Here is a 26,544-nt window from a genome sequence, read left to right as displayed (position 1 = left end):
GAAAACAAACAAAAGGGTGACTTAAAGTTCAAATATAAAATGAAGAAAGAGAAGTAGAGTAAATATTGTCAAAAAGAGAATGAATCAAACTAAGTTTCTGCAAAAACTACACTAGAAAAATCTTCACGAGACTGATTAAAGAATAGGGAGCTATAAAACCAGTAGAACTGATAAAGGAGAAAAGACCATAGATATGTATGTGAAAACATTGTAAAAGAAATGTCTAAAAATTGCGCTAAAAATTTAAAGGTCCAGATAACTGCATAGCAAAATATAAAATCCTAAAATTAATCCAAGAAAAAATATAAAACAAAAAGACTAAGTAGTTGAGTTAAAAATAGAAAAGAGATAGGCATTGTCCCACTGATAGTGGTGCCAGAACTGGACTCAAAGTCAAATGTTACCTAATTTTCAAAGACCCATTACTTCCCAATGCTAAATTATTATAGATCACAAGGAAAAACAACTACATTTTGAAATAGCCCTTCATATTCAAACATGAGCCCCAAATCATGAAGGTAACATAGCCTTCATACCAAACATAAGTCTCAGACCAATGTGACAGAGGACTGTAGTTGCTGGAAATTTATAGACAAAATTCATCAAAAGCATGAAAGATGGTTGATTCCAAATGGAGGCCTGTATCTGTGCCTAAATAAGCATTGAAGAGGAGACGTAGAAGAGAAGTAACACACTCTTCATAATAGCCAAAACGTGCAAATAGTTCAAATTCCATCAACAGATGGATGAATGGATAAACAAAATGTGGTGTGGTCATACAATGAAATATTAATCAACTCAAAAAGGAATGAAATACTGGTAACATGTAACATGGATGAAAACTGAAAACAGGCTGAGTGGAAGATGCCAAGCACAGAAGACCACAGATTGCAGCTCCGTTCACACAGTACAATGGTGGTTGCTTAGAACAGAAGTAAGAAGGGACTGCTGGGTTTGGAAAGGAATGACAGCTAAGAGGTACAAGGTTGTTTTCCTTTTTTCTTGGAGGTGATAAAATGTTCTAAAACCATAGTGATGGATGTACACTTGTATGAATAACTGAAGACTACCGGCATGGACTTTAAACACGGTATATTAGACGGCAGCTCTGGCTTACCCTGGTCTGCCTAGAAGGCTGGCCCCTGAGAACTCAACAGGCTTACTACCCTAACTTACAAGAGTGAGACTGCACTAAGCTACAGACAACTTACTGATCTTGAACATTTATTTTCCATTTGGAAGGCCAGAATTTTGGTATATTCTCAGTAGAGAACGAATATGTAGCCACCTTCCAACATAAAACACGGTCTCTAGCAGATTTCCTGGGAGTCACTGTTGGAGGAAGAAGGGTCCTGCATAAGCTCATAAGCAGGAGGCCCCGGAAACCCATCTTTTGTGTGCTTACTTTCCTTTATATCCTTTTACTGCAACAAGACCTACAAAGAATAAGATGATACCGTAAGTCCTGAGTTTTCTCTGAAATAGCTAAGAATGTACTCTCCTGTTTCTCCAATTCAGAAGCAAAATAATGCAGTTGTTAAGAGTTACCAACCTGGCAAATAAAAGGGAAATAGTGCTTTCTTTTATTGTTGATTAGTTAAAAATACACACAGATGTGGAGTGTCCTTCTGTTTATGTATTGCACTTATTGGCTAATGAATAAAGCTGCTTTGGCCTAGAGCAGGGCAGAACACAGCCAGACTGGAAGAGCTAGAGAGAAAGTAGAGTCAAAGAGACGTCATGTAGCTGCTGAAGGAGGCAGACACCATGTAGCTGCCCAAGAACCAAGAGGTAACAAGCCACGAGCCTTGTGGTAAAATACAAAATAATAGAAATGGGTTAATTTAAGATAAAAGAGATAGCTAGAAATACACTTGAGCCATTGGTCAAACAATGTTGTAATTAATATAGTTTCTGTGGAGTTGTTCAGGTCTGGGCATCAGGAAACAAATGAGCAATCTGTGTTTACACACACACACACACACACACACACACACACACACACACACACCTGCTATCATGCCTTCTGGCAATATCTACCTGCCAACAAGCATTTAAATTTAAAATATAAGACATACAGGGCTGGAGAGACAGCTTAGCAGTTGGGACACGTGCCACTTTTCCAGAGGAGCAGAGCTGTTCCTAGCACCCCGGCCACGCAGTTCACAACCATTGCCTGTAACAGCAGCTCCAGGGTATCTAACCCCATCTCCTGGCCTTCACAGGCACCAGCACACACATGTGACACATACATGCAACACACACACACAAATCCACAATAACGACACCCACCACCCCAAAACTGAGCGCTGTGTACTGAGCAGCAGCAGTAAGTCATGAAGGAAACAAAAGCAGGCACCCTCAGCAAAAACACACTAGTCTAGCAAGGCATCTGCAGAGGCTCCGCATCCCCTCTCAACATGAATGGCCTTTCTTCTATGAGCGGCAGGGCTTCTTTATCCTCCACTGCTTTAATTCTCTAATCTCCGCCCACCTTATCAGTGTACTAGATACAGGTCCTTATCTGTCCTATACACTGGTCTCCTGCGGGCCACTTTCTTATGGGGTGGCTAGGTCCAATGGACTTGAGACTCTGAAAAGACTGAGCAGCTAAATGGCATGTTCACCTCACAGTGTGTGTAAACTTGTGGCAGGCTGCTCCAAAAACTTTTACTGAACAAACTCTGCTATACACCACTATAGCATCCTGGACTCCTCTCAAGGTTTGAATCCACAGGTCCTACCTTCCTGTTCCTCACCCACTAGTGGGGGTCATACTTAGGGACACCTTTCCTTCCTGCTGGCCCTGCCCCTCTTCTCCGAGGCTGAAGATGATAAACTGTCTCTGTTGTTCCTTGAGCCCCTCTGTCTAAACGGACTCCAAGCTGACTGCCTTCCCTTAGAGCTCTGTGAGGGAACGGCTGTCCGACACTGGATGCGGGCTGAGCAAGAGCCACAAGGGTCCCTGCCATAAGTAACTTCCAAGTGAGAGGAACACCTGGTTCCACATGGGCCAGGATGCTCAGACACTAGAGTAGACTCCAGAACAAAAGTATCATGAAAACTACATAAGAACCCATGACCCAAATCACCTAAAACCCTTTCAGGCCAGGGCTTGTTTACAGCCACTCTCCAGAGAGACCTTGGGACCAAATTAAAGAAAAAAAAAAAAAACAACAAAGCAACAGTGCTTTTATGTAACAATGATCCCATTTGATAAAACAATAAAGTATGAGAACATGTATGTTTTATATAAATGAACATCCAGGCAATTTCATTTGTTATTTGCAATGGGGTTGCTCAACCAACCTAGGGAAAAGAAGAGAAAATCCTGTGCCAAAAATAACTATGATGTGTAGGGTAGGCACATTTACATAATTCATAAAGGTATCTATGTGTGTGTGTATTTGTGTGTTCACAAATGTAAAAAGAAACTAAATCTCTAGAAATGTAATGCAATAATGTTAGAATCATGCAAAATTAAAGGGACTCTCAGTAAATTCAATATCAAATTGTCATGGAGAATTGTTGTAGGAGTTAGAAGTAAACAACAAACCAACAGTTTAAATGACAAAATGTGAGGTTAGTATATAGAACTCAATGACAAAGCAATACACATCAAGCTTAAAAGATGCTAAAATTTAAAGTTCTAAATGCAACAGAAAATACTAAATATAAATCACTATAATACAAAGGACTAAAAAAAAAATAAGAAAACAGTCCTTTGTAGCATGAGGGCCGGCTTGTTGGGGTTTCCGTCCCGCCCAGTACCCCAACAGCCGGCAAATCCCAAAGAGAAATTACACACAGGACTCCATAAGGTTATAAACTGATTGGCCCATTAGGTCAGGCTTCTTGTTAACTCTTATAACTTATGTTACCCCATTATTCTTATCTATGTTAGCCACATGGGCTCAGTACCTTTCTCAGTGTGACAGCTTACATGTTGCCTCTTCGGTGGTCTGGACAGGAATGGCTTCCTGCTTTCCAGGATACTCCTGTTCTCATTGCTCCACCTCTACTTCCTGTCTGGTTTTCCCACCTATACTGCCTGCCTGGCCAATCAGCGTTTTATTAAAATATGATTGACAGAATACAGATAATTCTCCCGCACCATTTCCCTCTTTTTTTTTTTAAAAAACAAAGGAAAATACCCATAATCCATTTGTTGGGAATGTGGGCGTAGTATTTCAGGCTACTTCCTGATGGTTGGGGGCGCTGATGATCTTATGGGGACCTAAAGAAAATTTAGAGTTATAATCAAGTCCTGACTGAAGTATCCTGGGAGTCTTGATCATCTCAGGCTGCAGTCTTGAATCAGTTCTGGATGTAGAACTCTGTCATCTGGGCCATCTGTTCCTGTCGATTTCTCAGGTGGCCTCCCTTGGTCAAAGATGATTTTTCTTAACTCTGAATAAATCCATAGCCTCTCATTTTCTGTGGAAACAAAAGCAGAATCTCTTCTCCAAAGTAACATACCTTTTGACTTCAGTTTTGAAGCCAAGGTATTTTCAAAATACCTATCTTGGGTTAGTTCAGCAGCATTTATAAACAAAAGTCTTTCAGCAGCTGTTGCTCCTTCCTCAACATTCAAACAATTCAAAGAGAGCATAATTGCATACAGTATCAAGATTCTCTGTGTATTCTCCATCTTTATTTTAAACTCTATTTCTTTTATTTTTACTTTTACTTTTTGAGACAGGTTCTCTGTATATCTTTGTCCTGGAATAACACTGTAGACCAGGCTGTCCTTGAACTCACAGAGATCCACTGTCTCTGCCTCCCCAGTGCTAGGATTAAAGGTGTGTGCTATCACACCTTGAACTCAGAGATGCTTCTGTCTCTGCCTCCCAGGCATTGGGATTAAAGGTGTGTACTACCACACCTTGAGGTCACAGAGGTCAATCCCTACCTCAGTCTCTTGAAGTCACAGAGGTCAATATGCCTCTACCTCCCAGGCATTGGGATTAAAGGTGTGTACCACCACACCCAACTACTCTCTTTCTTTCCTTTTAACTTTAAGAACTTTAACTTTTAGCCTGCATATACACACTGTAAACCATTTAGAGGTTTTCTTCCTCTTTGAATCTCTCTTTACTGTATATTTTTCTTTTTCTGACCATATGAGTCTTTAATTTACTAAGCAATATGGAGAGCTGTGGCTTTGACGGCTAGATCCAGCTCATTCCTTAGCTTTTCAGCCTCAAGGCTGAGGTACCAGCCAGAGCTGTGGTTCACTGCCACAACTCTATGACGTTTCAAGGTCCTTGCTAGCAAGCAAGCTGCAGCATTCTGCTCAAAGACCACACTCAGTCGGACTGCCTGCCTGAAAGAGTCAGAGTTTGCTCTGGCAGGACAGCCCAGATAGCCGGCATTTTAAAACAGCACAGCTTTTCTCCTGCTACAGCTGAAAACTGAAAAGAATGCGTTCAGCTTGTCATCAACAACATTTAAGTGTTTTGTGGCAGGACCTCTTTAAAGAGCTGCAAGGTTTTGCAGCTAAAGCTGAGTCAGGAAGCCTCTCTCAGAAGAGAGCGCTTGCTTGCCTCTAGCAAGCAAAGTAGACCTGAGAAATTGCTGCCACCAAGAAGCCATGCTTTACTCTATTCTTTTCCAAGCTTTCTCAGGCTTTCTGTGGATTCAGTTATCCACGTCTGGGCGCCATATGTAGTGTGACGGGGCCAGTTTGTTGGGGTTTCTGTCCTGCCCAGTACCCCAACAAGCCAGCAAGTCCCAAGGAAAATCACACGGAGTCTACATCAGGTTATAAACTGATTGGCCCATTAGGTCAGGCTTCTTGTTAACTCTTATAACTTATGTTACCCCATTATTCTTATCTATGTTAGCCACATGGGCTCAGTACCTTTCTCAGTGTGACAGCTTACATGTTGCCTCTTCGGTGGTCTGGACAGGAATGGCTTCCTGCTTTCCAGGATACTCCTGTTCTCATTGCTCCACCTCTACTTCCTGTCTGGTTTTCCCACCTATACTGCCTGCCTGGCCAATCAGCGTTTTATTAAAATATGATTGACAGAATACAGATAATTCTCCCGCACCAGTCCTTCTCTCCAAAAAGAAACGAGACAAGGTTGCAATAACTACAACCAACAACAACACAAGGAGCTCTCAAGGCTGAACACAAAACAAGCTATACAAGTGGAAATAGGCTAAGACTATACATCAGCAAATGGAGAAGACTAAACGGTGACACACACACACTGCAACCTTGGAATTTCACAAACTGAAACACACTATATACCCATCAAACTGGTAAACTTCATGCCAGGACTGTGGCACTACTTGAGGTAAATGGCTATTTACAATAAATGGATATTTTGTGATAGACTAATGATAGCTATGTAAAGGAGGACATGCACAAAAGCAGCAAATCCGAAGGTTGGTCCAGGAACATGTGAGAAATATCATGGTCCTGGGCAAGGGCAGCAGACGACAGACTGCTAAGGGAAAGAATACGAGGTACCCTTCAGAAAGAAAATCAGCAAAGCATATGAAGTTGAAGGTGCTAGCACTGTCTGGCTTGACCATCTCCAACAGCTGAGCAGCAAAAACTAAGCAAACTACAGGGACCCCAACCCTAAAAGACGCCCTCAGGCTGGGTTAGCTGTTACACTTGCCTTGGATTAATCCCAATCTTTTTACACACTTATTTTCTTCTCTTGTTTTTCTCTGTTGCTTATACTATGGCCAGCTTAATATTCAATAAGATAAAAATTAAAGTAGTTTGGAAGATACTAGTATCAATTTATTTTCACTATCAATATTTTTAAGTCCAGGATTTAAAAACTAGCCTGATTTTCTGAGTCGTGGTTAGTCACTAAAATCCATTCCTCTAGCAAACAGCTGAGGGAGTTTGACATACAATCACTACCACGGCCAACTGTTTCTGATCCCCCCAAAAAGCTCTCTCAAGCCTTTTCAGTCGTAACCTTTGCTAGTGTAGAGGGCGGAAGTAAAATAATGCACACACACACATACACACACACACACACACACACACATGTATGAACACACATATACAACCTTACACAGTGTACGCCCTACTCTCCAAACCATGAAGACAGGCAAGATGCAATCCATTGATGGTATTTGTGTTTTATGACATGGACGATGACAGGAGTTTTGGGGGTTTTTTTGGGGGGGGAGGGGGAGTTGGGCCAATCTAATGATAGGAGCCCTTAAAAGCAAAGAGGGCTTTCTTAGCTTGTGGGGAGTGAGGAGAAGGTGGGCAGATTTCATTCCTGCAGGGCAGCAAGGATGTAGAGGCCACATAAGGTCTGTGGGGAGCCTTTAAGACCAAAGACCCAAGAGTTTAGTCCTACAAGACAAAGAATCTGCCTGTTAGCAGATTCTTCCCTGAGGACTCTGCCAGCCAGAAGCCTACCCACTCGACACTCTGACCTCAGCCTTGGAAAACACAGGACAGAGACCTTGTAGAACCCATCTGGGCTGGCTCACTAAAAGCTGTAAAAGAATGAATAGGAATTATTTTAAGTTGCTAAATTTGTGGTAATTTGTTACACCATAATAGAGAACTATGGCACCAACTGGAGCAAGTATGCATCTGCTTTTTGTTCCCACAATTTTAATTTTCTAGAATTTCACACAAATAAAATTATATGTTTATTTCTATTGAACAAATTCTTTGAGTTTCATTAATTTACTGCACAACTCAGCAACTGTTCACTCCTTTTTTTTTAAGATTAAGTAATGTTGTGAATTTAACATACTAAAATTTGTATTTTTGGATTGCTTCCTACTTAGTTATTGTAAATAAGCATGAACACTGAGTGCAAGCCTTTTACAGTCTGTTTTTGGCTGGTTTGTTTTCCCCATTTCTCTTGGGACTACACTGAGTGGGATTACTGGGATGTATGCTTGCTCATGTGTCACGTCATAAAAAATAATCACCAGAGTGCACTGCAAACTTTCAAATACCAGTTTTCCATTCCCAACACTGGCCTGGGAGAGCTGTAGCTATGCCAGGACTTCACTAACACTGTTACCTCACTCAGTGTCTCTCACTAAGAGACACTGCAGCCTCTGTGTGTCTGGAACACACACTTCTAGGACGAGTGATACTGAGCAGCCTTTCCCAGGCTCAGGTGCCTTCACACCTCTCTCGGGAAAGCCTTACACTCAGTCTTCTAGTCATGCTCTTACTGGCTTGTATGCCTTCCTGACCTTTAGGAATTCTTTAATTTTGAAGTTCTAAATTCTGGTGAAGTCTTACTTATCAAGTTTTTAGATTTTACACCTGTTTTTTGGCTTGCTTTGGCTGCTATAACAAAATACCTTTGTTTAGATATTATAAATAATAAAAACCTATCTTTCACAGTTTTGAAGGCTGGGTATACCAAGACAACAGTGGCTGGTGAGGGCTGACTGTCTTCTTCATCCACACACGGGAGAAGAGTTGAGCAAGGTTACTCCAGCCTCTTCATTCATGAAGGCTTTACTTTCCTGACCTCCCCCAAACCTCACCTGTTAACACTACTGCACTGGGATGAGGTATCCACTCAGGTGTTTTAAGGGTTCGCAAACATTCACACAACAACTATTAATATACCTACATCCTACCCTCTGACCTCACTTCCAGCTACCTGACCTTCGGCATTTTCCATTCCAGAAGACTTGTCCCTTGTCATTCAAATGCATATCAAGCAAACTCCCACTCTCAGGAGCCTTGATAGTTGAATGGCTCTGCCTGGAATTACGAGTGCTCCCTGATCCCAGTGGCTTTGTCTTCTCTCCCTTCTAAAGCCCCACCTTCTAAATGTAGCCTAGCTACTTAAAGTTGCAAACCACTATGACTTCCACCTTCCCTTCCTAACTTCCCTGCTCTAGTTTTCTCTCCCGTGGCACTTCCGACCTTTAAAACACTACATAATTGACCTACTGTGTATTTTACTTACGGTCTCCTCCACTCAGTTCTCTGAAAATGTAAAGCAAATCTCAAGCCTCTTCAGTACTTATTGAAAAGTAAGATATTGAGGGAAAATGAGAAATCTGAAATAGCAAGGACTCTCAAGTGTTCCCAACAAGTATCAGTGTCCAACCTTCTGACACTGAAATATGATGCTGTCACCTACAAACATGTCCAGTTGAACTCATAGCTAGGCTGGGACCAGGCTGTCCTTGGGTTTCAGGGCAGACAAGCCTCGTACTGCACACCACTGCAGACACAAGATAATTTCCCACCCTCTGACAGCCAGCTCAGTGTCAGTACTACACCTACAAGGATGTAGGAGTATTACACCATGCCTATATGGCAGCACTATAGAGGAGGGGAAATCTTGTAGGGCTCAAGCAATTATCTAAGTTTGGGAAAGTTATTAGAAGATAAGGGCTTCATTATGCAGATTAGGACATTTAGAAAAAGCCTAAGCATGAAGTACTGATGGGCAAAGAATGCCTACCTGACTCTTGACAAAGATGGAATCCATGTTCCGATACTTACCTCATAAAATAACATGACGCCCCTAGCCAGAGAAAGTAATAGAAGGGCGCCTTGTGAAGGCCTGAAATGCTTCCCAATTTGCCTTAACCTCTCTTTCCTGCTCAGTTGTCTTCCTAAGATGATGGCTCACATGGCTTCAGGTTTCCTCGGGTACTCTGTCTGAGTTCTATAGCAACACCGTGCAGCTCTTCAGTGTAGCCCAAGGATGAAGTAGCCTACCATCCTGTCAAATCAGAATCTGCTTCACGGTGGTGCGTGACTGGAAGTTGAAAGGAGAATGGGAAGAGAAACAGAATCTGACAAAAGGGCCTAAGAGAGAGAAAGTAACCCACCACCCTTCCAACTTTGGAAACTAATAGGGGGAGGAGATGGCCAGAAATGAGACTTAGAGGAGAAAGAATTCAGGGCTTGCAGTGGTTGCTCATGCCTACCAACCAGTACAGCACTCAGAACGTTAGCACCTCCTGGGTTGGCTTAGGCTACATGGTGAATTCCTTGTCTCAAAAGCACCCCCCTCAAAATAAAAGATAAGGAAAAATTTCTGACTTATGATTACTTAAGTAATTACTATTATTACTTAATACTTAATACTATATTACTATAGCAGAGCTATAGGGGAACAGAGCTAGGTGGAGAAAACTAAGCTGAATGCTGGGAGAGAGAAGGCAGAGTTGAGAGAAGCCATGTAGGCCCACCAGAGCAAGATGGGACTTTACCTGGTAAGCCACAGCCACATGACGATACACAAATTACTAGAAATGGGTTAAATTTCTCTGATAACATTTTGATTTTAAAGAAAAAGGCATGTTTAAAAAAAATCAAATTCACACAGAAAACCAATATATTAAAATTCAATTCTAAGCCTCATAATAGTGGTGCACACCTATCATCTCAGCACCTGGGAAGCTGAAGGAGGAGGACTGTAAGTCTGAGGGTAGCCTAGGCTACAAAGCAAGACAAACAAATAATAAAACTATAAGCAAATACTACATTTGTGATCAGGGACCAATAAAGAATTAGTAGAGAATATGAATTAACTTGGAAAAGAATAGTACAAATGTGTTTGCCTAACCTCTCTATATGTAGTACACGTGTACACACACACACACACACACACACATTATATTATTCCTATTTAAAAAAACATTAACTTGCCAAGGTTAGGGTGTTATATAAAATTACTTACGATTTCAAAAACTTGTAAGGATTTTATATGTGTGGCCGAGCAGTTACACCTATTTCTTGTTTCTATTATATACACACACTGTAAACAAACACTTTAAAAATCACTTAGATACAAAGTGAATCATCTACCAGACTAACACGGCATTTGTATTCACACTAATTTCTGCTTTTCCAAGATGACGCATGTCCTTCCTTAACGCAAGATCTCATGAAGCGCTCCCTATCTTAGCACACTGTCCGAAATGTTTGCACATGCACTATATAAGCTACCAAGCTTGCTGCGGATTGTCATTAGGGTCTATAATTAGGGCGCACCTTATAGTTACAGCTGAGAAACAACAAGTCTGCTAGGTATTTCAGTAACTTCACACCTGGGTCTGCTAACGTAAACCATCACTGTGTAGAGATCAAATGTGTTTTCAGAAAGCTGTGGAGTCAAAACACTCATCCCTTCTCTAACTAGAGGAGGTCCAGTAAGTCTGGAAATGGAAGCAGCTGCCTTTAGTTTCTTAAAGTGCATCATCACCCCTTAAAATAGGTTAGGTTTCTTTCCAGTCTGGAACTTCATCCTGTTAAAACAAACTTCTAAGCCCTTGGACACTAAAACCGCACTTCTTGACACTACCTAGTCAAAATAAATGTCTGAGCGTAAACAACATAAAAAGTATCTTGAATCAGACAGAGTTCAGATGGAAATGGGAAGGGCACTGTGGGCTTTCTTTTCGAGGACAAGAATAAGTAGAAAATGAGTCCTACCCTAAAATTACAAGCTTTTTATTTAAAAACAATGTGACATCTGCGTTTTTTAGAGAAAATGGTAATGAACTGTTAGTGTCACGTACCATGAGTTGGAGACAATCTTCAACTTTATGAATTAAAAAAAAACTAAGGAAAAGGCTTCGGGAGGGGGGTCTCTTGATTTTTACAGTTTGGGAAGTTTACCTATTGGTACTCATTGGTACTAGCATTGGTTTAATTTACATACTAAATAAACCACTTTCGTTAAGTGTCTAGTCAGTAATCATGGCCCTAAACAAGGTGTTAAAGGAGCTCATTTTAAAAGCCTCTAAAAGAATAAGGCAAAACCTTATTTTTCATACTACAGCTCCCACCCACAGTTAAGTCTGTTTGGATGAATCACACATTACATGTGAGGAACGTTTCCTTCATTTTTCCTATTAATTTTTTATTTAACAGGATGAAGGATCGTCATCCCAGACTTGAAGACGACAGAAAATAAAACTGACAACTTAACAATTTAACTAATTCTTCCCATCATACCTTCGTGTCAGCACTTGCTACACCTTTTAAATGTGAAAATCAGCATGCCGTTTTCCAAATGTTTCTGTGCTAATCACAAAGAACTTAAGTTGACGGTCAATGTACCTCAAAAGCAGCGTTGAAAATATCGGGGGGTGGGGGGAGATATATATTTCCAGATATGGAAAACTGCAACAGATAAGGACGTGAGGTTATGTTTTGGAAGCCTTTATCGGGTTCTGCATGGATAAAGCAAACCTCTTGAGAATAACAAAACCTCCAAACAGGCTCAGATTGCAAGCTTTCAGAGCCTCCCGGTTACACCTGTGCAGGCACTTCCTGTTCTCCCGCGCCGCCGCCGAGTAGTTCGGGTAATTGTACCGTAAAGCGCCGCTCGGAAGCTAAACATTAACTTTGTCCATCTCCATACAGCGACTGAGAAACCACCACCCCAAGACTCCAGCGCATCCAATGCAGCCCGCTCCCCCGAGGAGGAACGCCAATCATGCTGGAGCCCCAAAGAAGGCTGAGTGCCCGGGCAACAGCGGGGCTGGACCGTGAGGGACAGGAGTCTGGACAGCACATCCCGACCCAGCCAGATCCCGCCGTCAGCCCGCGGCCACCCAGCTCAGCGCGCCCGATCGGGCTGGCGGGCGAGGGGGAGCAGGCCGAGGGGGGCGCGGGTCCACAGCCCTCCGCCCAGCGGGGTCTCCAGAGACTCACCCCAAGCTCGACCTCCCAAGCGCCGCAGCCTTTACAGTCCCGCCGGCCCGCCTCCGCCTCGCGCCGACACCCACCACGTCGTGACAGTCGAACCGAACCTACGCGCACAGGGACAGCCAGCCACGGCCGCTTTCGGCCGCCCGACGCGCGCAGAGCATGCGCGCACACCCGCGAGCCAGGGGCCGGTCTGGCCAGTGACACCTGCGATCAACAGGTCCCCGGACCCCGCCCTCCCTCCCTCACGTCAGGACGCTCCGCCCCCTGGCGCAGGCCCCGCCCTCCCGGCGCGCCCCGCCCCCGCACGTGAATTCCCAGCTTTCCTGCGGGTGATGCTCCATTTCCGCGGGGCTCCGTGAGGCGCAAGATCCCGCGAGAGCAGGGTTTTTTTGGGGGGGGGGCGGGGGGAAATAGACGTGGCGGGCTCCCGAGCGGCGACCGTGGCACTGGGACTGTGTCTGCGGCAGACGCGGTGGTTGTGCCGTTCTCCGCCTTGGTTTGCGGTTTTGTAATCCGAGTGCGGGTCGGGCGGGAGCTGAGCCGAAGTTCCGCGGATCCAGCCATTGCTGGCTTGGCGCCCCGGGGTCCTCACGGCTCGCTGGGAGTCGGGACGGTTGTTTTGCAGTTGAATGGTCTCCGACGGCGTGATTGTATTTTTCCCTCGCTGGTGGTTTCGTGACCGTTAATAAAATGAAAGCCTTAATTAGCGTGTTGACCCGGTTAATATTTGTCTGGAAAATTTGGCAACTTCGTTTCCGTGTTTTGGAACAGGTTTTAAGTTGCAAGCTGCTGCTGAGAACCAAGCTAATCTTTGTTTGCAAAACCTTCCTTAGGGATCACAGTGAAAAGGGAAAACAAAACAGAAAACCTGCCTGGCTATCTGGCTATCAAGATCTCTCCAAAGTAAACGTGGTTTTGAAAGCTCTTTCCAGAGCTAGGATGTGTAGAACACTGTGATAAAAACAGACTTAGGTGAGCTCACAGATTGCCCTTAAGTTTACCTGAAGAAACGATGGGGACGCCTTAGAAGTTGGTGGGTGACATGCAGCAAGTTTATTGCGCTTGAAACTGGATCTCTGAGAATTCATTGAGTCTCTTTACCACATAAGAGAAGTAGAACGAAATGACATGACGCTGCCCTCCGCATTAAAATTCGGAGTGGGGGGAGGAGGAGAAACCGGCTCTTAGGAAGTTAAAGTAACTGGCACCATGCCCTGTCCTCCTGGCCCTGCATCAATCTCTCTGATGCCCTTGGAGCTTTTTTCTTCCTCTGGACCCCTTTATTCGCAACACTCCATTTTATGGTGTTGTTTGATATTGTCGTCGGTCACCTCTTCCTCATCACCGACTCAGCCTATCAGCTCTGTTATAGACAAAGCACTCCGAGGTGTGTATCTTCATACTGGATCCGTCTAACGATGTCCATTTGGATTTAACATGAGTGCCTTAAGTATGTCCTAAAATAGACTTGGACATCTTTTTCTTATCCTGAGAACAGTTTTCTCCTCACTCATCTGTACTGTTCTGTTCTTCAAATAATGTTACCTCCCAGTGCCCTTCTCTTCATTCCATCTCACTATTGCCTAGTCTAAGTATCTCTCAAACCCACCTGTTGTAATTCCCCCTCATCCTTCAAGGAATCGTTTTATCTTCTAATTTCTTCCTCCAACCTCCATTATATTAGTCGCTTTTCTACCATGAAAATGAACTTTTTTCAGGCACCTTCCTTCATTATCATCAGCATTGCCCTTTGTGATCTTACCACAATACTGGTAAACTGCACCTGACATTTCCTCAGTTTCTTCACACTAGCTATTCCAGAATCCCCACCGTTCTGTCATCCTCTGAGGCCTTCATGATCAGCTCAGTCTCAACTGAATACTTCTTCTCTTCCTTAGATCTTTTCATAGTTCCCTGAGATAAATTTGCCACCCCACACCCCATTTACCCCTTTGGACATCTATCTTTCTATCTTTTTTCTCTTTCTTTCTTTCTTTCTTTCTTCCTTTCTTTCTTCCTTCCTTCCTTCCTTCCTTCCTTCCTTCCTTCCTTTCTTTCTTTCTTCCTTTCTTATTTGGTGTTTCAAGACAGAGTTTCTATATGTATGCCTCGCTGTCATTGAACTCACTCTGTAGAGCAGGCTAGTCTCAAACTCACAGAGATCTGCCTGCCTCTGCCTCTCAAGCAATGGGATTGAAGGCGTGCGCCACTACTTCCTGGCTAACATATTTGTATTATAGCAGTTATTGTTCTGATTCTCTTAAGTGTTACCAGGCAGAACAACTGTGACATTCATTCTTGAGAAATATATGACTTATGGACAGGAGGTAGTCTACCTCTTTGTAATTTAGAGATTACAGAATGTCCTTCAGTTTGCACTGCTCAAGAATTTGACTAAATCCTGACTGTACACTTTTTGTCATACAGTCTCAAGCACTGTTCAAGTTTCAGTATACCTAAGTACTGACTTATAAATGATAGTAGTGTAGCAGCTCCCCATAGAAGCATCAAGAGAAAAGAGCCTGAAGCCACACGAAAGAACAGGAAGTCGACATGACAAGATCTGAACTGTTTGCTCCCAGAAAACTTTGTGTTTAGGAAGCTCAAAGTGTGGACTATAGATGTACTGACTCTCAGAATCTCTATTCCTACTGGAGATGTGTGTGCTGGGGGTTGGATTCAAATAGTCCCTGAGTGAGCAGACCTAAATTATAAAAGACCATCCTTGCCTCACTGGTTAAGGGATCATAAAATGAATAGTTCGGGTGTGTCAGAGAATATCCTACATCATTCAGGTGTAGTCCAAGTAAACTGCACAGTGTCAACGGAATTCTATTATTATGGGCTGATTAGAACTCAGACTGGAGAATGCAGTACCCTGTGGCTAGATTCCTGCCACTGTTGACTGGTGGGAGCAGCAACATTCTGTCCTGAGGAGCTGGGATCCAGCAGTTCCTGGAAGTCATTAATAGTTCTAGGTGTGGTAAAGTCATGCCAGAACTGGGTGGAGTAGAGTAAAATGTGGCATCAAGAAACACTAAAAGAATGAGTCAAAATTAGATAGTAGACAAACCCTTTTTTCCTCCAAATGCATCCAGGAGGAGGTCTGATGAGTAATTGCATATTAGCTAAGCCCTAGGGAGTAGGAGCTCTATTTTTCCCAGTAGCTTTAGGGCATAACTGAGTGCCTGGCACCACTGTTTAACAAATATCTCTTAGTGAATGGAATGAAAGTTTTAGTGGATCTTGTTTCTCAGAATAGAGAGCTGTTTGGACAAAAGTTAGAGCTACTGGGGATGTTTGAAGGAAGAGATGTGCCTGTTCAGAAAGCCAAGTTTTTGAAACAAAGTAAGGCTACTATGGAGTTGATGTAATGGGAAGCCCTTGTAAATTCTTGAATGATATGATTAGTTTGTGAGAAGAAAAAGTTCAGACCATGACTTAGAGATGAACCTCCAAGAGAAATCAAGTCAAAGCCATTTCCTCCACACATATCACAGTGATATCACATATCACATGACACAATCCTTTCGCTGCTTTCCTCCTACGATGTGGGGTGCCTCTCTGTATGCTGTGAATACATTTTATTGCCAATAGTTAATAAAGAAGCTGATTTGGCCGATACCCAGGCAAAATAGAACCAGGCGGAAAATCCAAGCAAAGATATGGGGGAAAAAAGAAAGTAGAGTCTGAGAAATTCGAGTAACTTCAGGGGGAAGCAAGATGTGAGGTCACAAGCCACAAACCGCGCAGTAAAATACAGAATAATAAAAATGGGTTCATTTAAGTTGCAAGAGCTAGCTGATAATAAGCCTGAGCTAATAGGCCAAACAGTTTGTAATTAATATTACAATAATTAATATTTAATATTAAGTGGTTATTTGGGAACTGATGGGCAGGCAAGAAACCTCCAGTTCACTCCTACTTCATCAGTTTTTCCTTCTCATTTTACAGGGCTGTAACACAATTACTTCCATTTATTTATTTATTTGTGTATGTATATACACATACTATATCGTGTGTGGAGGTCAGAAGACAACTTATGGAAATCTGTTTTCTCCTTCCACCATGTGGATCCCAGGAATCGAACTTGGGTCATCAGGCTTGGCAGCAAGTGCCTTTATCTGAGCTCTCTTGCTGCCCCCTCTCAATCTACTTTAAATGATGGTATGCTTTAGTGTATGCTCAACAGGTCTCATTTATCCTCATGATTTTAAATTCGTTTTTCACATAAGCCAACAAAGTAGTCTACTTAGAGTGTATTCATGTTAGTTCCCACCTTAAAATTGTTCAGTGGTTTACCATTAATATGAAGTAAAATACAGGATTCTTGCCAATGCCTACAAACCCATGATCTCTTTGCTTTTCTAACAATATCTTAGAATCTCCTGCTAGAATACTGTTCATTCTTTGTTTTCTATGTACATCTCAACTGGGATATTTGTCTTTATTTCCTGTGTGCTTCTCTCCTGTGGGACATTTGACGCTATGTGGGGCAGTTCTGGTTGTGACAGTTGTATGCAAGGATGCTGCTAAACAACACAAGGCAGGAGAGCCTCTCACGACAAATTATCATCCAGCCCCAGATAAAAATTCCCTGCTTTTCGTAACAGATCCTTCTCAGTTCATCACAGGATTAAGTGGGCATCGTCCTAGTGGGATATTTTTACCCCTTTCTGTTAGGTAATCAGTGGGTGGGTGATTCTGCCTTCTTCCAGGCAGTTTTCTCAGAGTTGTCTTCTCTAATTGCAAGCAGTATAGACATGCACTGGGAGCTATTGCAGCAATGACCCTTTGTATTTCATGTCACTAGCCTAAAAGAGTAAAGTGAGAAAGAATCCCTGAGGGTTATTATTCCTCTTTCAAAGAAGTCAGGGGTTGAATATTCACTGGATGGCCAAGATCAGGGGCATCATGTCTTGATAAACACGAGAAGGTCAAATTCAATATCTCTGGCATCTTACACAGCCTTCTTTGGTTTAATCGCCATTAGCTCAACCCCCAGTTCCTCCTAAGAGCAGCTATTCCAAGAAAATTTGCTGGTAAGATACCAGGTGACTTAAACTGTGGCCTCCTTAAGTTTTGTTGATCAGTTAGCTTAGCCAATCTCATATTCATGTTATTTTATTTTGAAACATTCTGATTTTCTTACTGTAAAGACTGGGATGAGACAGAACATATGTAATGTCATTTGACAATACTCTAGAGGAAAACAGCTACTCAGCACTATGCTGTATTATTATGGCCATCAGTGCTGCTGTTTTGATGACCAGTGCTGTGTAATACTGTGATAGTGTAGTACTACAGGAATCTATGTCCTGTGTTCCAGCCACATGTCCTTGTCTAGACTCTCATTCACGTAAGGCTCTGTTCCCTCCCAAACTGAGGGAAGGCAACATATTATTTCCTTTTTATGACTTTCTAACTCTTAAAATGTGTCTGTCACAATGAAATGAAAGCCACCTCCCAGTAATTTGCACCTACTGCCCTGAATTTTGTGCTTTACAGCAAAGGAATTTTATCTTCTGTTTCTCTTAAGACTCTGCTTAATATTGAAAATACCTCTTGTGCTCTGAAGCTAAAAATAATCTCCTCAGCTTTTGAAGGCCTAGTGAAAAGTAAACTAATTTGTTTTTTTTTATATTTGGTGTGGGAGAATTGTCTGTATTCTGTCAATCATGTATTTTAATAAAACGCTGATTGGCCAGGCAGGAAGTATAGGTGGGTCAAGCAGACAGGAAGTGGAGGCGGGGCAATGAGAATAGGAGAAGGCTAGGGAGGAGGAAACTTCCTCTGCCACTCCTGCACAGACCACCGAAGAGACAGCATGTAACTTGCCCAGCTGAGAAAGGTACGGAGCCATGTGGCTAATGTAGATAAGGAAAATGGGGTAACATAAATTATAAGAGCTAATAAGTAGCCTGACCTAATGGGCCAATCAGTTTATAACCTTATGGAGTCCTGTGTGTGATTTCTCTTTGGGATTTGCCGGTTGTGGGGTACCAGGCAGGACGGAAACCCCAACAAGCCGGCCTCGTCATGTTACATATATTTGTTGTACTTCACCGTAGTCTACAAAATTCTTGAAGAGAATTCTAGCAGAGCATGTAAATCATTGGTGAATATAAACAGAAAACGATACTAAAAGTAGAAAGTAAAGTACAAGAAAAATCCAAATAATAACACAGACACATGCATCAGTTTGCCTTTGAAAACCAAAAGTGATTAATGTATTTAAAAGATACACAGTAAGGAAACATCTTTCTGTCTTTATCTAAAGCGCACCTCCCCCACAAAGTGGATCTTCGTCGAAGGAAGTTTGCGCATTATGAGGTTCTTATCCATATTCTCCGAGAGTCTCCTTATCAACATGTTCCTGGCAAACACAGAACCAAGCTCCATGTGCCCATGTGACTGGATTCATAATATACTTTTGTTTTCAACTTCTGAGAAAAATGGGCTACAAAAATAAAACTAGATTTTGCAGGGCGCTCCAATTGCAGTTTGCAGAAGGTTTTCCCATTGTCTCACACCACTGATTTTTTAAATCAGAAGAGCTCAATTCGGGTGGTTTGAAATATTTTGTAACTATGCTTTGCTATCCAAGGTAAGTTTATCTTAAAATAGTTAATTTTTTTATTTGATGTCTTAAATGAATTTATGTGAAACTGAGTTTCTCAGATCATATTACCCTCAGGTTCTTCATAGACTGTAAGTGTTATGTGGACTCACAGCACAAAATCTTACTAGATTTTTCAAGTTTTATCCATAACTTATAAAAGGGATTCACATTCTGTCTCTATCTAGTTTTAGGGTGTTTGTTTGCTTGTTTCCATTTGTTTGTTTGGAGACAAGGTTATAGGTCGCTTACTGTCCTCCAAGCTATGTAGATGGGCTTGAAATCTTGATCTTGTTGCCTCTACCTTCCAGATGCTGGGGTTACAGGTGCACACCCTCATGGCCAGCTTCTTCCTAGATTTTTGTATCGCCAAAATTAGTAGTATCTTCAGTGTCAAAGAGAAGAACAGTGCTGAAGGCTATGGGACTCCGAAGATTCTAACTGGGTCTGATCTAAAAGCCGCTCTCCTCCCTAAGCACTAGCCTTTGTACTACATGAAGATGCTATGCAAGCTGCCAAGGGAGGAAGCAATCAGCAGTCTATTTAGCTGACTCCTGTGAACCACACAACTGCCATACTAGTGGCAAGATATCCCTAACGGTGCAGGAGAGACACTCAGATCTTGGCAATAACTAACAGTGGTCTAGTGAAACTGAAGGTCTATTCAACAAGAGGGAAATCATGCCTGGTAAGGGAAACCTAGACAGCTACATGGAGCTAATGATGTCATGAATCATGGAGGAGAACCTACTGCTGCCAATTTATTTAACCAGCCTAAATCCTAGCTGTGTTCTGAAGGCTTATCCTTATACCCACGGATGAGTATACCTCTTACCCCTCATCAAAGAAGCTTCCCTATGTAGCAGATAGAAACCATTATAGAAACACATAATTGGTCAACATATAGGCATCAATTGATCATGGGTGCTGAGCCCTAATTGATGCATTTACATCACAATTCCTGTGCCAAGGCTCAGAGAACATCAAGGAAGAGAGGGCAGAAAGATTGTAAGATGAGATTGTATCTCCTAGAAATAACAGAGAATCTACACTCAACAGGATGGCTGCCTAAACAAGAGCCAACAAGGATACCACCCACAGACCTGCTAATGTGAGAGGGCAAAGCTCATGGGACCCTACTGCAAGGCAAAGAGCTACAGACACTAATGACTGCTGAGAGGAGCGAGGGAGTCAGTTTCCCCTGGGATGAACTCTATAGGATAATTGATTATCCTATGCAAAATGGCAAGAACTAAAATCATATAAATACAAGCTATACTAAACAGATTTGGCAGACTGTGTATATATAAAAGTATGTTATTAATGTGTATATAACAATAATAAATGAAAAGAGGCCATCAATTTGGAAGGGAGAAATGGGGAGGGGTTGGAAAATGGTAAAAGAAGGGGGTAAATGATGTAATTATATTTTAGTTAAATTTTTTAATTTATAAAAATAAACACTAAAATTTAAAATACCATGATATTTAGAGATTGGTCAAACATTTTCCTATCCTTTGGCAGCCTAGAAAAGCCACACAGAAGCCTCAGTGCCAAGCACAGGAACAGACAGGTACATACATGTGCACAGGCGGGAGTGGGCGCACAGACACATGAACGTGTGTGCATCCTGGAGTGACTTATTGCAAAACATTTCTTAAAAAACAATAGAAAAGTAGCACAGTGTCCTTTGCTCAGGACACTTTGGCTAGAATATAAAGGAAGTTGCCCTGGAGAGTGTAGTTCTTTGTAAAGATGACCAAAATATTCAGGACACCACTGTTTCCAAGTTGAACTTCCTTCTTGCAATTCACTTCACAGGACCAAAAAAAAAAAAAAAAAAAAAAAAGTGGGGGAGAGGAAGAATTCTTAATTTTTAGTAATGTAATAAAATTTTCAGAAAATATTGTTGGAAAATATTCAGTAATAAACATTTCAGAGAATTATAAATATTTCTAATAGCAGAAATTTACCAGAGGACTGAATTTAATATAAGTTATTTGTTTATTTTGATTCCGGTTTTTTGGATTTTGATTTGTTTTGTTTTTCAGACAGGGTTTCTCTTCTGGAACTCACAATGTAGACTAGGGTGGTCTCAAACACAAAGAGAGGTCTGTTGCCTCTGGGTTCATAGTGTTGGGATTAAAGGCCTAAACCACATACTCAGATATCTCTAAATCTTAACTGCTTGTATTCTTGGATCTCTTCTTCCTGTGAAACCAGCCCTAAACCTGAAATATACTGAAGAGAAACACCAGCAAGCCCCTCAAAATATAATATCTCTGGACATATTGTATATTTCAAAATCAAAGTTTTCTGATTAAATAAAAAGCTTTCTATAGATTTTTCTTCTGCTGATATTTCAAATTACCTTTTAGCAGGCAGGTCTGTGTCTAATTCCTTTATGTTGTTAATTATCAAATTAGAATAATTTTAATAAAATAGACACTATTAAGTTAATAAAAACAAAATCGGTATCCAAAATTCCAAGAGCTGAGACACCATGACCACAGCGACTCTTATAAAGCAAAGCATTTAGTTGGGTTCGGAGGTTTAGTCCATTCTGACAGTCATGGAAAGCAAGACCGCACACATTCAGACATGCTGTTAGAAAAGGAGCTGAAAGATCTACATGAGAATCAGCAGGAAGCAGAGAGTGACGCCGGGCTTGACTTGAGCATCAGAAACCTCTAAGACCACACCTAGTGACACACTTCCCCCACAGAGCCACATATACCCCAACAAAGTCACACCTGCTAATAGTGCCACTTCCTATGGGCCTATAGGGCCATCTTCATTCAAACCACCATAAACTACTAGCAGATTTCAGATATTTTACACTACAACCTAGAGTATGTGGAATTGTGTGTTTGTGACTCTACACACAAACATGCTTAAAAATGACCCCAGAATTTCATGGGTTAATATTTTGACATTAGAGATTTATTCTGCTATTCTATTCTATTTCATTTTAAAAGCTGTAATCTTAAGCAACCAAATTAAGATCTAGCCTTCTTTACAAAACATAATAGTTTGACAGACAAGGATCAACAGAATTTTTTTATTAACCAAAGCAATATTAACTCTTTTTTTATTATACAGAATAAAAATTTATTCTTATTCAGTTAGAAAATATTCAGTGTGGGTCACATATTAATCCATTTCTATTTGCATAACAAAATATTTGAGGTTAGATACTTTATAGTGGAGAAATGTTTGTTTATCTTACAATCTAGAAAGCCAAAGGTAAAAATTAGTCAGTCCCCTTCATTCATCTCTGGTTTGGTTGTCATAGTAATTGTGGAAGCAGATTCAGAAGAGATCACATGACCAGAAGCCATAGAGATCCAGGACCCTTTTGCACAGTCTGCTTTCTTTGGAACTGACATCTTATGAAAACTACACTAATCCCTTTACAAGGAGGAACTATTAAAGTCCTTATCACCCTCTGCTTGGCACCATCTTAACACTGACACAGTGGGGACCAAAATTCTAGCATTTGAGCCTATATGAGGCACATAAAACCACATCAAAGCCATAGAAGTTTTATATCATCCTATTACTGATTTTACTGATAAAATTGAAACTTCCAGGTGTTATAATAATGGACTTTAACCTCTGGCCCCATATTTTACTAACATGCTCTGGGATAGTGCTCTTGTCCCTGTAAAGATCTGTTACTTGTATTGGTTTAATAAAATGCTGATTGGTCAGTAGCCAGGCAGGAAGTATAAGCGAGGTGACCAGACTAGAAGAATTCTGGGAAGAGGAAAGACTCAGTTTTCAGTCATCACCCAGATGGAGAGGAAACAAGATGAGAAATCCTCATTGTTAAAAGGTACCAAGTCATGTGGCTAAACTTAAATAAAAATTATGGGTTAATTTAAGTTGTACAACACAATTAATAATAAGCCTGAGCCATTGGCCAAACAGTTTATAATTAATATAAGCCTCCGTGTGTTTCTTTGGGACTGAATGGCTGCAGGACCAGATGGGAGAGAAACTTCTGACTATACTTAAATTAAATTTTTGATCCTATTTCTCTGTGGTTCATAAATTTTCTGTTATATAGACATTACACCTAAGAAAATTACTTTACATTTGATTCCATCTTGGCATCAGCTTCTAAAAGAACCTACCAGTGACATTCTGTTAGGGAGTAACAAGTCCAGTAAAAAGAAAAGCAGCAGAGGAAGGAGAGAAAAGTTGATGTGGATCTTTCAAGTGTGATCAGGAACAGTCTGAGGAGCAATTATCCTCTAAGCCACATAGTGTATTGCTTCACTGATTTGTGATAAACCAGCGTGTAAACTTCTTCCTCTAAGTACGACAGTTTTAAGCACAACTGCTTTATGTATTATTTGTGAGTGATGGAGAGAATATAATGAGAGTGCCTAATTATGTGGCAGTTCATATCAAGCTAATGTATACATGGAATACAGTAACATCAAAAAGGATGAGGGAAAAGCTTCAGATGCCATACGGTAGGAGGAATTGCCATTTACAGATAAAGCTGCATTTCTTTTCATTCTACTTCATTGTGGTGCAACCCTCTACTTTATCCATGTTTAACTTACTAGTAAGGGAGTAGTTTCTGTGTTGATTCCCAAAAGTTGTCCTTTGATGTCCATATGTGTGTGTGTGTGTGTGTGTGTGTGTGTGTGTGTGTGTGTGCATGTGCTCTCTCTCTCTCTCTCTCTCTCTCTCTCTCTCTCACACACACACACACACACACACACACTTTGAAAATATAAAATGACATTGACCTTTTCTTTTTTTCTCCTGACTTTTCCAGTGATATTTCCTAGAACATTTGCCAACTTACTATTGAAATAGTCTTGAAATTGAAACTACCGAGTGATCTTTATATTCTTATTTAGATTTGAGCTATGAACTCATTTGTTTGTCTGTTTGTTTGCTGAAAGAGGGTCTCCTGTAGCTCAGTTTGACCTCCAATTCACTATAGCCAAAGGTAACTTTGAACTTTTGATACTCTTGTTTCATACTCTATAGTGCTAGGATTATAGGTATGAGCGACTATTCCAGTTCTATAAACTCTTAACAATAATTTTCTCATTGCCCTTTGCCCCATGTTCTTAATTTTCTTTTTAAAATTATATTGCAATGAGAAGTCAGAATAAATTTGTATCTCACATATCATAAGAATTCAAATAAGAATGCATGCTTTTAAAATCTAATAGCATCTCATTTTAGCCTCTGAAAACTTTACAAAATTTTTAATTTTTAATTTTGTTGCTTAGGTTTGAAAGAAACGGTGTAGTTTTAAGGCAAGTCTTTTGAATACTTGCGAAGTGTGTTTGGTCACTTAACTTGGAATGGATTCCCTTCGCTTGCGGGATTGCCAGAAGCCTACATTCCACCAGAAAGCAAGGTCCCTTTCTGTCCTGCAGAAGGACAAACACCAACAAAAGCACTTCCCATTCATAAGAAAAGAGTTATTCAAAGCCATACTTTCCTAAGCTTCAGAAAGAGGAGTCACAGCTGAAGAACTGCGATGATGTCATATAACTTTGATCTTACAAAAGCAGCGGAGCGAGGAAATTCCAGAACGAGTAAGTCCGCTGGTAGAACTGTGCCCTGGACTGAAAAGTTCAAGATGTTCTTTGCATATTCAAGACTGGGCAATTGTGCTCACATTTGGACGTCTCATCGACTCCCTCTGTTTCCAGGCTACTAAACTATTTATAAATAGATCTAGATAGAAAGTATAAAACCTTGATATAAAACCTTAATACAAAACCTGGATGCAATCAATGGTTATTTTAACTAATATGCTTGATTGCTAAGTCCTTTAACATGATGATTTTGGAGCTGAGAAGAACTGGAGGGGATGCAGACTGGAGCAAGCCTGTGGAAATCGGTGTGGAGGTTTCTCGAAGAGTTGGAAACAGATCTGCAAGAACCAGCTATACCACTCTTAGGTATATACCCAAAAGATATTACTTACTACAGAGACACTTGCTCATTTATATTCAAAGCTAATCTATTCATCAGAGCCAGGAAATGGGAGCAGCCTAGATGTCCATGAACTGATGAGTGGATAGTGAAAACGTGGTATTTTCAGGCAAAAGGTTATCATTAGGCTGCTAAGAAAAATGAAATTTGTAGGCTGATGAATGTGACTGTAAACAATCATCCTGAGTATGGTAACCCTGACCCAGAAAGACAAACATCAAATGTTTTCTCTCATATGTGAATATTAGCTTTTAAACTTTAGATAAGCAACTTTCCTAATACTCACAGAGATTAGCAAATTAATAAGGAGTCATGGGGGAAGAGGGAAGGGGACATAGAATATAGGAATATAAAGGAGGAAAGGGAATGATATGAAATGGGGTAGGTGATGGGAGGGTGGGATAGAGGAGAGTGTGTGGGGACAAATGATTTAAACTAAAGGCCTTTTTGAAAAAGTCATATGAAATCTATTTTAGATATGTGAAGTTTAAATATAGTTACTTATAATGAAGGGGACAGTACCCATCTAGACACCATATACTACCAAATGGAATCCCCTTTCCTAAGGTGGGTGGCTTCTTTCTGAATTTCTTATCAATGAACAACCATAAATCCCCCAAACATTACAGGCTTTTGCCAATGCTTTTGATTATCCTCCAAATGTGCCAGTAAGATCATATTGCTGAGGACACCACATCCTTGAATCATGGAACACGAAGAAATCTAGCTGGTATTCAACTAGACGCTTCATCCCTACTAGCTAGCTTTCATAGTGATGAAAGGTGCTAAGCATGAGACTGGAGAAAAGCAATCAGTGATCTCACCCAGCTGTGAAGCTTAAAAGCTGCAAAACCAGCCTGCCTGGAGAGACATGCTCACCGGTGCAATGGAAGCACAGTTGTTATGAGAGTAGCCAACCACGTTTCTGTTGAGTTTAAGGTTCATCAAAGAGATGGGACTCATAGCTAACACTGCCAATGGAACCAAGATCCTGTGGCTTGATGGGGCATAAGCCCTAGGGGAAACCTACTTTTGTCAGTCTGCTGAAAGACATGGAATTAAAGTGACCCTTAATGACTTATTGAGATAGACCAGTATATTGATTAGTCCTCATCAGGAAGCTTCTTCTTGTAGTAGATGGCAATTACCACAGAAAACCACAATTGACCAGTATGCAGAGCATAAAGGACTTTAGACTGCTCAGCCCCACATGGTACGTATATATCACAGTCTTCTGTTGTGGAATATTCCTTTACACTGGGTCACTGTGATTGGTTTGATAAAGAGTTGAATGATCAAGAGCTAG

At 41.2% G+C, this 26,544-nt stretch overlaps 1 protein-coding gene across 2 annotated transcripts in view; it reads right to left on the bottom strand.

Moving 5' to 3' along the window:
• Usp53 (ubiquitin specific peptidase 53) overlaps positions 1–12,786 on the bottom strand; it is a 55,132-nt gene extending 42,346 nt beyond the window's left edge. For both annotated transcript variants that reach the window (XM_085677758.2, XM_048456800.3), the window contains exon 1: positions 12,647–12,786. The gene's annotated coding sequence lies outside the window, so the exon portion shown is untranslated. The remainder of the gene's footprint in view (positions 1–12,646) is intronic.
• Positions 12,787–26,544: the final 13,758 nt, after the last annotated feature.

The sequence above is a fragment of the Myodes glareolus genome, chromosome 17 (assembly GCF_982192425.1).
Source record: "Myodes glareolus chromosome 17, mMyoGla1.1, whole genome shotgun sequence".
NCBI lineage: Eukaryota > Metazoa > Chordata > Mammalia > Rodentia > Cricetidae > Myodes > Myodes glareolus.
Note: the sequence above shows the minus strand (reverse complement) of the source record. Positions and strands in the feature narration are given on the sequence as shown.